Source organism: Solanum dulcamara, chromosome 3 (genome assembly GCF_947179165.1).
Source record: "Solanum dulcamara chromosome 3, daSolDulc1.2, whole genome shotgun sequence".
Taxonomy (NCBI): Eukaryota; Viridiplantae; Streptophyta; class Magnoliopsida; order Solanales; family Solanaceae; genus Solanum; species Solanum dulcamara.
In genome coordinates this window covers 14,755,090-14,769,538 of record NC_077239.1, presented here as the reverse complement: position 1 = coordinate 14,769,538, position 14,449 = coordinate 14,755,090, and positions in this window count along the sequence as shown.

The window sequence follows — 14,449 nt, the reverse complement described above, 5'->3', positions numbered from 1 at the left end:
AGATGAGAGATAAGCGGGATAATGAAAATTGAAGAACCAAAGAAAGAGGAAATTTGATGAGAGATGAAATTTTCAGTTTTAAAATATTTTAAAAATTGGAGAGAGAAAGTATGTGAGGGAATTGAATGAGAGAGAAAAAAATAGTTCTGTGCTTAAATCATAGCCTTAATATGAGTTAGGTTAGGAACTAACTTAGGATACCATTAATTTGCAATAAAACTAAAATATTATTATTTTTTATAATTTTTTAAAGAAAAAATTACTTGAGTGAACATTTTTTAATAAATATATAATTATCGATTTTAGTGATATTTTTATTTATTACCATCTATAGCAATACATAACAATATTATGATAAATCTGTTTTGTAATAAAAGTAAATTATGCATGCAATATAAATGTATTATAAGTATTTGAAAATATATTATGTTTGTTTGGTAAAAAATTGACATAATGTATTATAAGTTTATTAAAATATGTGATAAATGTATTATCCATGAATAAAACTTGTATTATATATATTTTATAAATTATTCTCGGTAATATGTATTAAAACTATATTATAAATATATTATAAGTGTCCAGTGAAAAGAATGTTATTGCTATAAATGGTAAATATTTTATCAATATATCATATTTTGCCTATTTTAAACTATCATTGTTTTCAATAAATAAGTTACAAATTTTGCCTAGTTAGATAATTTTTGTGCCTTCACTTTAGTTTTTGAAATTACCTTATGCACCATATTTACTTTGTCAGATACGGATACATATATCTCGGATATATGCGGGTCAATTAAGTGTAATTTATTCCAAATACGTTGTATTCAAGCGTGATTCGCATGTATATGGAATACACTAAATCTCTCACTCGTCTCTCTCCTGTATGGATCACCTCTCACTCGCCTCTCTCCCTATGTATCTGTATTTCAGAATGTATCTGTAATGTATCTAGTGTAATTTGCATGTGTCTGCATATACTAACTCTTTTTCTCACCTCTCTGTCTATGTATTTATATTTCAGAATGTATCTGATATCATATATGTATCTAGTATTTTTTTATACATTTATCTGACTTGAGATCTGAAGGAATTGACTTAAAATCTAGTATGAAACTATTTATTAGTGAGACAATATGTACTATTTCAAACTATAAAGTGGATTAGTATTTACAAGAATGTTTGTGTGGTTAGATAGTTTTTCCTAAGTTATAATAGTTAACTTTATACTCAAGGCATAAATTTATATTTTCGTATCATAATATTTCACAAGTTATAATCAGCCATTACTTCGAATTCTAAAAAAATTATGCCCTGGTAGGCATAAGTTTGATTGATAAGAGGGCAAAATTCAACCCTATCCATTTAAAAGGGAAAATGTGCAATTTTATGAAAGGTATTAATCAGGAGATTTGCACAAATAGAATAGTTTGGTGTCGCTATTTAAGTTTTCTCCACGCTTAAGGAATTTATGCTATAAATATACTTCTTAAATAAAATGAAAAAAATGAGTTAAAATATGCACCGCAAATGCTCTTATATTGAATTTCATGAGAAGTTGTGTAACTGTAAGACCCCGAAAGTTGAAAAGATGGAAAATGAGGAACAAAAAAGGAAATCCCTAAAAAATGTAGCTTTTGGCACCAGGAGATGACCACGAAGGCCATGACGGACCATAGGTAGCATCATGCCTCGTGGTGAGCTACCGTGGTGGTGGTTCTAAAACTCAGTCCTGCAGGGAAGGGACCACGACAAGGGACCACAGGTTGTGGTGAGCACCACGAGCCATGGTGCCCTTCATGGTGACCTCCCCTAAGTCCCCTTAGAAAACTTTCCAAAGTAGGGACCACGCTTGACCACCACAGGACGTGTAGACCCTCACAGGACGTAGTGGGTTCCGTGGTGGTCGCTCCGGCAGACCTCCTGCAGGTCCTACACCACGCTCCATGTTCATGGACCATAGTAACCTCCACGAACCATGTAGGTCTCCGTGGAGGAACTACTGAAACTTCCCCTGCAGACTCTGAGATTTACAAGTTCAAGTCTACCTTTACGGAAGACTACCACAGACTGTGGTGCCCTTCACAGGCCGTGGTGGATCTCGTGGTAGTTCCTCCGAGCAGCCAGTTTCCAGTTTTAATGACGGGTATTCTGGCTATTTCCTACATTTTCATTAATGTATGCGGATGGTTTTGGGATTAGATTCATTATGTAATTATTCTAAATACTCCTAAGTCTATTCTTTTTCCCTCATTAACTCCCAACCAACTTTAAGACTTCTTTCTCAAGGCTCTTTCAAGAGATCATTTTCTTCCTCAAGTTTTGGCTAGGGTTTCTTCAAGAACATATCTCTTTTTTCTAATTTCAAGCTCAATTTTATTCAATATGCGTGCGGATTAATCCATGAGTCCTTTTTCAATGAAATTCCACTCATAAGTAGGTTCACATCGTGATCTAAGTTCTATTTCCCATCGAGAGGTTCAGGCCAGTAGCTTTGCTCAGTATTTTCTGCCAACTGTCAGCCTGTTCAGCTGACCTCCATGGAGTCCTAAGGTTTTTATTCGAAATCTCATTAATTTCAATTGGATTTGTAACCCTAATGTGATGAATTTCATTGGGTTGTTTCAACTTTGTTTTTAATTATTATAAATGATCATTATAAGTATGTTTCTACATTAATTGCATGATTTCAAGATGAATTATGAATGTCCATGCATGAAGCTATTTTCAATAATGATATACATGAATTTGATGAAGAGGTTCAATGATTTCAATGTATTCTCATGGTTTTCATCCAAATTGATTATGTATATAAGTTTTACTCAAAATTCAAGTATGAATTATGATCATAAATTACAATTATGTTCAAGTTATGAATTCTATGCAAGTTATGAAGAAAGGTGACTTAGGATCCTTAATTGTGACCTAGGAACCTAATGACATGAATTATGCAAGTATGACATTGTAATGTTGAAAGACTTATACTCACATTGCAAGTATGATATGAAAATGAGCGTTTCTATGAATTATGAAGGTTATGAACAAGTATATGAATATGTTAAGTATGATTACCATGTTATGTATTCCATGGGATTTGACTTAGCACCGAATGAGGACTTGAAGTGGGGGCTCAAACTAAGCGGTCCTTATATGAATTCTCTTGCCTCATAACTACGTGCCACCGTAGATTGCTTTATGTCCTAGCTAGTGGACCCACATATAGTGTATGTACATGACCCGCCCAATGGGGTAGATTCTACCTTGGCAAGTAGATTCCCCTTTCTTTAGTTGTATGGGGAGATATCGGGATTCCATGTTATAGCTCGCATGGTCTTATTGTCGATTATGGTTCTATCCCACACATATATATACTCCTTTTTATGTTCTTTTATAATTTTAACTATGTCTTTTAAATGCTTTGATCATTATGGTTTTCCCATGACTTTACTTATCCTCTTTATCATGTACGTTAATTACTCATTGCATCTTATGGTTTATATTACATATCATGCCCCCATACTTAGTACATTCAACATACTAACACATATTGTTGCCTACATTATTTCATAATATAGGGTTTGAGGATCACATTCCCATACGTGGCTAGTTGAGCTTCCATATTGGCAGAGATTGGTGTGTCCTCATCCATCAAGGATTAGTTTGAGTTTTTCCTTTCAAAAGACTTTTCTTTACATTTTGATGAGGGTGAGCTAGGGAAATGTCTTAGGCCCTGCCCTTCTTGTTTAGTAGAGGCATTTGTTGGACATATGTTGTTGAGTCTATGTAGTCAAGCTTACTCTTTCCTTATGATTCATGATTTAGACTTTTCCTATGTTATTTTTGCATTTATTTTACCTTACGATACTTACGATATGTCAAGAGGCTTGGTTAGAGCCCTTTGGAGTTTTTGATCGAAATATTACACTAGGCCCTAGGTCGGATCGCGATAAATGACCTGCCTCCATCATTATTGTCACGACCCAATTTCTTAGGTCATGATGACACCTACTATAACCCTTTAGTAGGTAAGCCAACCCATCAACCCGGAACTTCAAGTAATAGGTTTGAGGGCAGAAACTAAATAAGAGTATCGAATTATAAAAGTAAACAGAATGAATAAGCGGAAGTAAACCAAAACATGTTTTAAATAACTAAAGATCCCTCCCAGAACCTAGAAGTCACAAGTACAAAGCTGCTATAAAATAAAATATGAGTACAACTCCCGAAAGTGGACCGAAAATATATATAACAATTGGCTAGTCTCAGAAGGCAAAAGACGGGCCATCCATACTAAAGGAGACAGGAATGATCTAAAAATGCCAAGTGCCCACCCTAGTCTCCGAAGCTGACTGCAACAGGCTCGATTTATCCACGGCGATAGCTGGTGCTCGGTCCTGCATTACGAAAGTAGATGCAGAGTGTAGTATGAGTACCAAGACAACAGGTACCTAGTAGGCATCATAGGCCGACTGAGTAGAAAAGGTAAAAATAATATGAAAAAGAAGAATAGCCTAAATAGGAGTCAATATAAGCATCAAAAGGGAAAAGAGTACTACCTATGAGAACTATAGCTAACTATACCCAACTGGGCCCCCATAAGCCCTATCGGGACACTCGTGCGCAAGTTAAATAAAAACTTGGACGAACCACCATAAGCTCGCCGAGTACACAGAATAGCTACAACTACCAAGGCTAGGAACCAAGAATCTGCGATGTTAGGAGCCGAAGTACTATATCATTTCCAAACCTAGAATCTCTAAGAGTCAATCGATCTAGTGGTGACTTAGGGGTCGAGGTCGGGACTGGGACCCAGATGCTCACCCAAATGTTCAAAGTGGCCAAGGCGGGGACTGGGTATCCGGATGCTTGTCATAATATATAAGTGCGGTCGAGGCCGGGACTGGGTACCCAAATGCTCGCTGTAATACATCGGTATGATCGAGGCCGAGACTGGGTTCCCGGATGCTCGTCATACTAGCAAGTCGATAGAGGTTGGGGCTGAGTACCCGGATGTTCCTCGATAATTCAAAACGGAGGTCGGGACTTGATACCTGGATGCTCACAGATAATTTATCCCATGATGCCAAACATTCTACTTCCCAACTAGAATACAACAGTACCAAAAATCTTTTCCCAAATGAGTCAACCGATATGCCGCTAAAAATGGAACCGGAGCCAAATTCAACGATCATGAAATCTAATATTGCCAACGCATCATGAAAGTCATGATTGTATCGATTTATGGATGAAGATATTTTTAAGAGCAAGGGTAACGCCTAACTAAGGCCAAACTACCAGACACTAGCCCACTATACCATTCTACAAGGATCTAAGTCCATCGGAATGACGCCGGGACATCTAAAGCAAGTTTACATTCTATACTAAGGCCAACATACCCCACAATATCAACAACATGCTCATTCAACTCTCCTTATAATACTAACAAATAACGACAAGATACACATGCTTCTAAATATCAGAAAACCCGAAATAAGCCTAAAGCATGATTTCTACCACCTAAGATATACAATCAAACTACCCAACCCAAATTCCAACTATTTCAACATGCTTTCACACATTCTAGCTCAATCTAAAGATAAGGTAAACCGTAGCCTACCTGTAGGCTAAACACGCGAGCTTTAATTCACTGTGCTGGAGCTTTTCTCTTTTGAACGACCTCAGAACGCTGCCAAGCTGTCAAAAATAGAACCACAACATCGATACAGTTGTTTAGACACCAATTTTTTAATTTTTGGAGATGGACCAATTTTGGAGTCGAAAATGGGAACTGTGGGACCCACATATAAAATTCTGGATTTGACCCCCAAAACAAGTTCTAAACGTCACCCCAATCTCACAAATCAGATTTATAACACAATTCGGGGTGAGAAATTACGTAAGACGATCAAACAATCAATTCCCACATTTTCCAACTAAGAAAACAATATAAGGCAGCCTCTTTATACGTCGATTTCTCAAAAACAAAAATCTTTCAATCAAAAATAATTATACCGTGATTTTCCTTGCAAAAAACACCACTATCTAGCCTCAAGACTCACTCAAAATGGAGTTATATTGAACAAGATACACTCTTCCAAAATTTCACAAAATTTCATTCCAAAAATGACTAAATCAGTAATTAAAAATGCATTTTTACCTCAAACGAAGCTTCTTCTCGCGTTTCTGAGATTACCAAGAGATTTCTCACGAAATTCTCTTGAATTTAGACCCTTGAATCACCAAAATCGGATTTATATAGGTCAAGAAATAATTATTCAAAGTTCTTCAAAAACTCAATCCGAAAATGGACACATCTGCAATTAAAATCGCGATTTTTACCTGAATCGAATACTCCAAATCAGTTTTCAATCTATCCAATGCGTTCTCCACGAAAAACCTCACAATTTTGCCTTTTGAATCACCCAATTTGGAGCCCTAATGCTCAAGTTATGGGTTTTAAAGTTGGAGGAAATATCCCTAAAATAAGGGGGGCCGCTGCTGTCTTTTTGCAGATTTTGGAAAATTCCAAAATCTCCGACGGGGTGCTCGGGATTCATTCAAAATCCGATAAAAATAAACCCAATATGCTACCCCACTAAATTCGACGTTCCGGACTCAATGGAGAATTCAGAATTCTCATACAAGATCATTTTAATAAAAAGTGGGTTTCACATCCAAGAGCTCTTTTAAGCCATATTCCACAACAGGCCTCAATATTAGTCCGGAAGCCTTGAAAAGTGAATGAAGGGTCGTTTTAGACCAAAATCAACATTTCGAAACTAACCGCGCTGTCAGAATTTTCATTCGAGTGCGTTTTCCAAGAATGTTGACCGAAGTCAACCATAGGCTAACTTTTAAAGTCAAAAGCGCCAAATGACCCCAAACTCGTATCGATTACCTCGATAGTTATTCCGACAGCACTACTAGCCTAATTTGGTCATTCCGGAGCTGATGGAATCATCAGAATTTGAATTTGAGATCTCATTGGCCCAAAACTTAAAAAATCATAACTAAACCAACTTAGACCTTCAAAATACCAAAATGGACTTGGGACCTCTACAAATTCAACCAACATTTCTTCTAGACCAAAAACCATCTCCCGAATCCAACGGAGTCGTCGAAATTCCATTCCGAGCATCGGAACTCCAAAAGTTGACCAAAGTCAAACCTTGGCTTAAAGTTCCTTAAATTCTCAACTCAAGGCCTCAAATCTTCGTTACAACTCCAAAACTGATTCCGTAAAGTCTCCTAAGCCTATTTCGACATTTCAGAGCTGCTGAAATCAATAGAATTCCATTCCGAGACCCGTAGCTTCAATTGACCCCAAATACCACTTTTTAATACTTAAAGCTTATGAAACTCAAAATTTCCAAGGACTTAACTTTTCATGGGATTTTCTAAAAATCAATACCCGGTAACAATTAGAAACGACTCGGAGCATCTAAAGGGAGGGGTAAAATGGTCATTTTACAAAAATTCCAAAAAATGACCTTTAGGGTCATTACAATATCCACTACTAAAAGAACTTTTGTCCGTGAAAGTAAGGGCAAGAGTATACCTGGAGGGTCAAATAAGCTGGGGAACTACTCCCGTATCTCCTGCTCGGTCTCCCATATAGCCTCCTCGATCGGACGATGGAGCCACTGGACCTTAATCACAGGGATGGACTTAGAACGAAGCTGGCGAACATCTCTGGCTAGAATAGCAACTGGCTCCTCAATAAAAGTCAGGCGATCATCCAACTCAACAGAATCATACTGAAGCACATGAGACTCATCTGGAATGTACCGGTGCAGCATAGAAATATGAAAAATAGGGTGTATAGCTGAAAATGCTGGTGGCAAAGCTAACTCATAAGCAACCTCTCCAACTCTCCTTAGAATCTCAAACGGCCCAATATACCTGGGGCTAAGCTTACCCCGCCTGCCGAATCTCATCACGCCATTCAAGGGCGATACCCATAAGAACACCCGATCTCCCACCTCGAAGCGCAAGGGCCGACGCCTGCGATAAACATAACTCTGGTGCCTACTCTGAGCTGTCCTCAACCTCTCCTGAATAACCCGAACTCTGGCTATGGCATCCTGAAGTAAATTGGTACTGTGTGGCCCTACGTTTTGAAGACTCAAACCAACCAATCGGAGTACGACAATGCCTACCATATAAGGCTTCAAACAGGGCCATCTGAATACTAGAGTGGTAGCTGTTGTTGTACGCAAACTCTGCCAAAGCTAAGTACTGCTCCCAATGACCCTTAAACTCTAATACACAAGCTTGCAATATATCATCCAGAACCTGAATAGTACGCTCTGACTGATCGTCGGTTAGTGGATGAAATGTCGTACTAAGATCAATCCGGATGCCCAACTCTCTCTAAAAGGCCCTCTAGAAACTGGAAGTAAATTAAGATCCCCTATCTGATATAATGGATATCGGTACCTCGTGCAGATGGACCACCTCCTGAATATAGATTCGAGCTAGATGATCTGCAGTAAAAGTGGACCATACTAGAAAAAAATATGCTGACTTGGTCAATCGATCAACGATAACCCAAATACCATCATTACCTCTAGATGATCGAGGCAATCCCATCACGAAGTCCATGGTAATTCGTTCCCATTTCCACTCGGGAATGGGTAATCTCTGAAAGACTCCACCAGGCCTCTGATGCTCAGCCTTAACCTACTGGCAACTTAAACAATAGGATACATACTCAACTATATCTCTTTTCATACTACTCTACCAGTAATGCTATCTCAAATCCCGATACATCTTCACGGTGCCTGGATGGATAGAATATTTGGAATCGTGGGCCTCATGAAGGATCAACTGAATAAAGTCTCCAACTCTGGAAACACAAAGGCGACCATCGAACCGTAGTATGCCATCCGAATCTATAGAAGCCTGGCCACCCTCGCCTCGCAATACTAACTCTCGAAGCTTTACCAATTCTCCATCCTCAAACTGTCAGCCACGAATCTGGTCTAGTAGAGATGATCGAGCTCCCACAAAAGCCAAAATCGGTCTGGAATCTGAGATTTCCAACCTGACCATCCGATTAGCCAAATAATGGATGTCTAAGGCTAGGGGTCGCTCCGCAGTAGACAAGTAAGCTAAACTACCCATACTCCCCATCTTCCGGCTCAAGGAGTCCGCTACTACATTCGCCTTGCCTGGGTGGTAAAGAATAGAGATGTCATAATCGGCCAGTAGCCCAATCCAACACCGCTGTCTAGAATTAAGATCTTTTTAACTCATAATATACTGTAAGCTGCGGTGATCTGTATATATCTCACAATGGACTCCGTATAAGTAGTGCCTCCACATCTTAAGCGCGAAAACTACCGTCGCCATTTCCAAGTCATGGGTGGGGTAGTTGCGCTCGTGCACTCTCAACTATTTAGAAGCATAAGAAATAACTCAGCCACACTGCATCAGTACATACCCAAGACCTATACCAGAAGTGTCACAATATACCAAAAAGATCTCTCCCTTAATTGGTAAAGTCAGAATAGGAGTGGTGGTAAGCAACTCCTTAAGCTTTCGAAAGCTCGACTCACACTCCTCGGACCACACAAAGGAAACATCCTGGCGGGTCAAATAGGTAATGGGGCTGCAATGGTAGAGAAACCATCAATGAATCATCTATAATACCCAGCCAATCCAACGAAACTCCGAATCGCCGTAACAGATATGGGCCTAGCCCAACCACGAATAGCCTCAATCTTTACCGAATCCACTCTGATACCCTCTCTGAATACCACGTGTCCTAGAAATGCCACAGCCTCTAACCAAAACTCACACTTTGAGAATTTAGCATAAAGCTGATGATCTCTCAAAGTCTGGAGCACAACCCTCAAGTTCTGCGCGTGCTCCTCCATACTCTACGAGTATACCAGTATGTCATCGATGAATATAATCATAAAGGAGTTAAGATAAGGCCTGAATACTCGAGTCATAAGGTCCATAAAAGTTGCGGGGGCATTAGTAAGCCCAAAAGACATCACAAGGAACTCATAGTGGCCATAGCGAGTCCGAAAAGTAATCTTAGGAATGTCGACTGCTCTAAACCGCAACTGATGGTAGCCAGACCTCAAGTCAATCTTAGAAAACACGATCGCACCCTGAAGCTGATCGAATAGATCATCGATACAGGGCATAGGGTAACGGTTTTTCACTGTCACCTTGTTCAACTGCCTATAATCAACACACATCCTCATAGTCCCATCCTTCTTCTTAACAAATAAGATGGGCGCACCCCACGGAGACACACTCGGGCAAATAAATCCCTTACCTAGAAGATCCTCAAGCTGCACGCTGAGCTCCTTGAGCTCTACAGGGGCCATACGATAAGGTGGTATAGAAATAGGCTTAGTTCCCGGCTCCAAATCTATGGCAAAGTCAATATCTCTCTCTAGGGTAGATCAGGTAGGTCAATAGGGAAGACATCAGTATACTCTCTAACTACAAGAACTGAATCAATAGTAGGGGCCTCGCTGGATACATCACAGACATATGCTAAGTACGCCAAGCACCCGGACGCAACTAGCCGTCGGACCTGCATAAAGGATATGATCCTAATCAGTGAGCGACTATAAACACCCTACCATAAGACTGGGGGAATACCAGGCATGGCTAATGTAACGATCTTAGCATAACAGTCCAAAACCGCATGATGAGGGGATAGCCAATCCATGCCCAAAATAACATCGAAGTCCAGTATATCAAGTAAAATAAGATCTGCCTGAGTCTCATGCCTCTGAATAGTCACCGCACAGGATCTACAAACCTGATCCACTACTAAAGAATCCCCTATCGGGGTTGAAACATGTAACGGGACCTCAAGTGACTCATAAGGAATACCCAAACGTGGAGTAAAATATATAGACACATAGGAATACTTGGAACCTGGATCAAATAAAGCTGAAGCATTCATTTGACAAATAAGGATAATACTTGTGATAACAGCATCTGATACATCAGCCGTACTTGTGATAACATCATCTGAAGTGTCAGCCTCAGCCCTCGCTAAAGCAGCATAGAAGTGGCCCTATTGACCTCCTCCACGAACATTCACCCTACCACCTGACCTGCCTCCCCGGGAACCTCCCAAAATACCCTGCTGATTATTGCCACGGCCGTGACCCCGATCTATACCTCTTGGTGGAGGTGGTTCTACTATCAACGGTCTAGCCCGGTCGGGACACTCCCTAGACCAGTGCTCTAGTGAGCCACAATCGAAATATCCTGAAGCTGAGTAACCCATGATAACTCGTCTGCGGTAGGAAGAAAGCGGACCTGATCCCCTCGAGCTCTACTATGCGGTGGAACCCCCTGAACGGGGCTGACTACCCTCAACTGCTGGCAGGGCGGCTTGAATCGGCCAGCTGGACTGACTCTACTAGTACCTATCCTGCTGGAATCGCTGGCGGGGCTTGTCATAACTATCATGGCCTCTAGAATGGGACCCATCGAAGCTACCCTGATGTTTGGGTCTTTTATCATTTCTCCCTTGGGCCTGACGATGAATAATTTCGATCGTGCGGGCATGATCCACCACATCCAGAAAAGAGCGGCCCGCAGAAATAAGGTGCTCGGTTCCCAACCTCAGGTAAGGTCTCAATCCGCGCATAAAACATGGTACCTGCTCCTCCTTAGTGGGTAGAATCATAGTGGCATGTCAGAAAAGCTGATAAAATCTAGCCTCGTACTCTATAATCGTCATGTGGCCCTGCTCCAACTAAACTGATCTTGAAGTCGGTCTCGAACACTCCTAAGGATATATCGAGCCAAGTAAGCCTCTAAGAACTAGGCCCATGTCAATAGTAGTGACCCAACTAGTCTGGACTACAAATAAGAGCGTCACCACTATCTGGATGCCCCTCTGAACTAGTGAGCAGTAAAGTCGGTGCCTCTGGACTCACAAGACCCAAGGAATGGAGCTGCTCTTGACAAGTAGTCAAGAACTCCATGGCATCCTCGCCAGTGGCTCCAGAAAATATTAGGGGCGACAGCCTCTAAAATACTTCTAACATCTTCTGATCCTGTAATGATATCATACCCTCTGGAACTGCTGGCGGGGGTGCAACAACTGGTGGAGGAAATTGAACCTCAGGTGCTGGCTGAACAGGCGGATCCCGCAGTGTTGGTATACCTGATACTGGGGTCGGGGCCTATGGTATAACTCCAATAGCCGTGAGGAGTTGCACAATCGCTGCCTGTAGTGCTGGGGTCATAACTGGTGTAGCTAGAGGCTGTACTGGTGGTGGTGGTCCCTCTGGCTGAGTAGGAATAGGAGCGTCCTGATGCTCTTCTACCAGCTCTGGCTTTATCTCTGGGTCAGGAGCTAGTGTTGCTCCCCTACCTGTCCTACGAGGATGACCTCTAGGCATGCCAGGCCTTGGTGCGTTATCACGACTAGTGATACCGTACGTACGAACCATTCTTGCGAAAGACTAGAACAAATGAGATTACAAAAAAAATCAATAAGACACAACACTGCACGAAATAATACAACATAGAGAATGTTCCTAATGACATCATGTAGCCTCTCGAAAATAAGTTACGGATGTCTCCGCACTCATCCGCGAGACTCTACTAGACGTTAGCTCTGTACAAGTGAGACCAATAAACCTGGGGATCTACTACCAACTTGTCACGACCCAATTCCTTAGGTCATAATGACACCTACTATAACCCTCTAGTAGGTAAGCCAACCCGTCAACCCGGAACTTCAAGTAATAGGTTTGAGGGCAGAAACTAAATAAGAGTATCGAATTATAAAAGTAAACAGAATGAATAAGCGGAAGTAAACCAAAACATGTTTTAAACAACTAATGATCCCTCCCAGAACCTGAAAGTCACAAGTACAGAGCTGCTACAAAATAAAATACGAGTACAACTCCCGAAAGTGGACCGAAAATATATATAACAATTGGCTAGTCTCAGAAGGCAAAAGACGGGCCATCCATACTGAAGGAGACAGGAATGATCTAAAAATGCCAAATGCTCACCCTAGTCTCCAAAGCTGACTGCAACAGGCTCGATTTATCCACGGCGATAGATGGTGCTTGGTCCTGCATTACGAAAGTAGATGCAGAGTGTAGTATGAGTACCAAGACAACAGGTATCCAATAGGCATCATAGGCCGACTGAGTAGAAAAGGTAAAAATAATATGAAAAAGAAGAATAGCCTAAATAGGAGTCAATATAAGCATCAAAAAAGGAAAAGAGTACTACCTATGAGAACTATAGCTAACTATACCCAACTGGGCTCCCATAAGCCCAACTGGGACACTCGTGCGCAAGTTAAATAAAAACTCGGACAAACCCCCATAAACTCGCCGAGTACACAGAATAGCTACAACTACCAAGGCTAGGAACCAATAATCTACGATGTTAGGAGCCGAAGTACTATATCATTTCTAGACCCAGAATCTCTAAGAGTCAATCGATCTAATGGTGACTTAGGGATCGAGGCCGGGACTGGGACCCAGATGCTCACCCGAATGTTTAAAGTAGCCAAGACCGGGACTGGGTACCTAAATGCTTGCCATAATACATAAGTGCGGTCGAGGCCGGGACTAGGTACCCAAATGCTCGCCGTAATACATCGGTATGATCGAGGTCGAGATTGGGTACCCGGATGCTCGTCATACTAGCAAGTCGATAGAGGCCGAGGTTGAGTACCCGAATGTTCCTCGATAATTCAGAACGGAGGCTGGGACTTGATACCTGGATGCTCACAGATAATTTATCCCATGATGCCAAACATTCTACTTCCCAACTAGAATACAACAGTACCAAAAATCTTTTCCCAAATGAGTCAACCGATATGCCGCCAAAAATAGAATCGGAGCCAAATTCAACGATCATGAAATCTAATATTGCCAACGTATCATGAAAGTCATGATTGTATCGATTTATGGATGAAGATATTTTTAAGAGTAAGGGTAATGCCTAACTAAGGCCAAACTACCAGGCACTAGTCCGCTACACCATTCTACAAGGATCTAAGTCCATCGGAACGACGTCGGAACATCTAAAACAAGTTTACATCCTATACTAAGGTCAACATACCCTACAATATCAATAACTCATTCAACTCTCCTTATAATACTAACAAATAACGACAAGATACACATGCTTCTAAATATCAGAAAACCCGAAATAAGCCTAAAGCATGATTTCTACCATCTAAGATATACAATCAAACTACCCAACCCAAATTCCAACTATTTCAACATGCTTTCACACATTCTAGCTCAATCTAAAGATAAGGTAAACCGTAGCCTACCTGTAGGCTAAACACGCGAGCTTTAATTCACTGTGCTGGAGTTTTTCTCTTTTGAACGACCTCAGAACGCTGCCAAGCTGTCAAAAATAGAACCACAACATCGATACAGTTGTTTAGACACCAATTTTTTAATTTTTGGAGATGGACCAATTT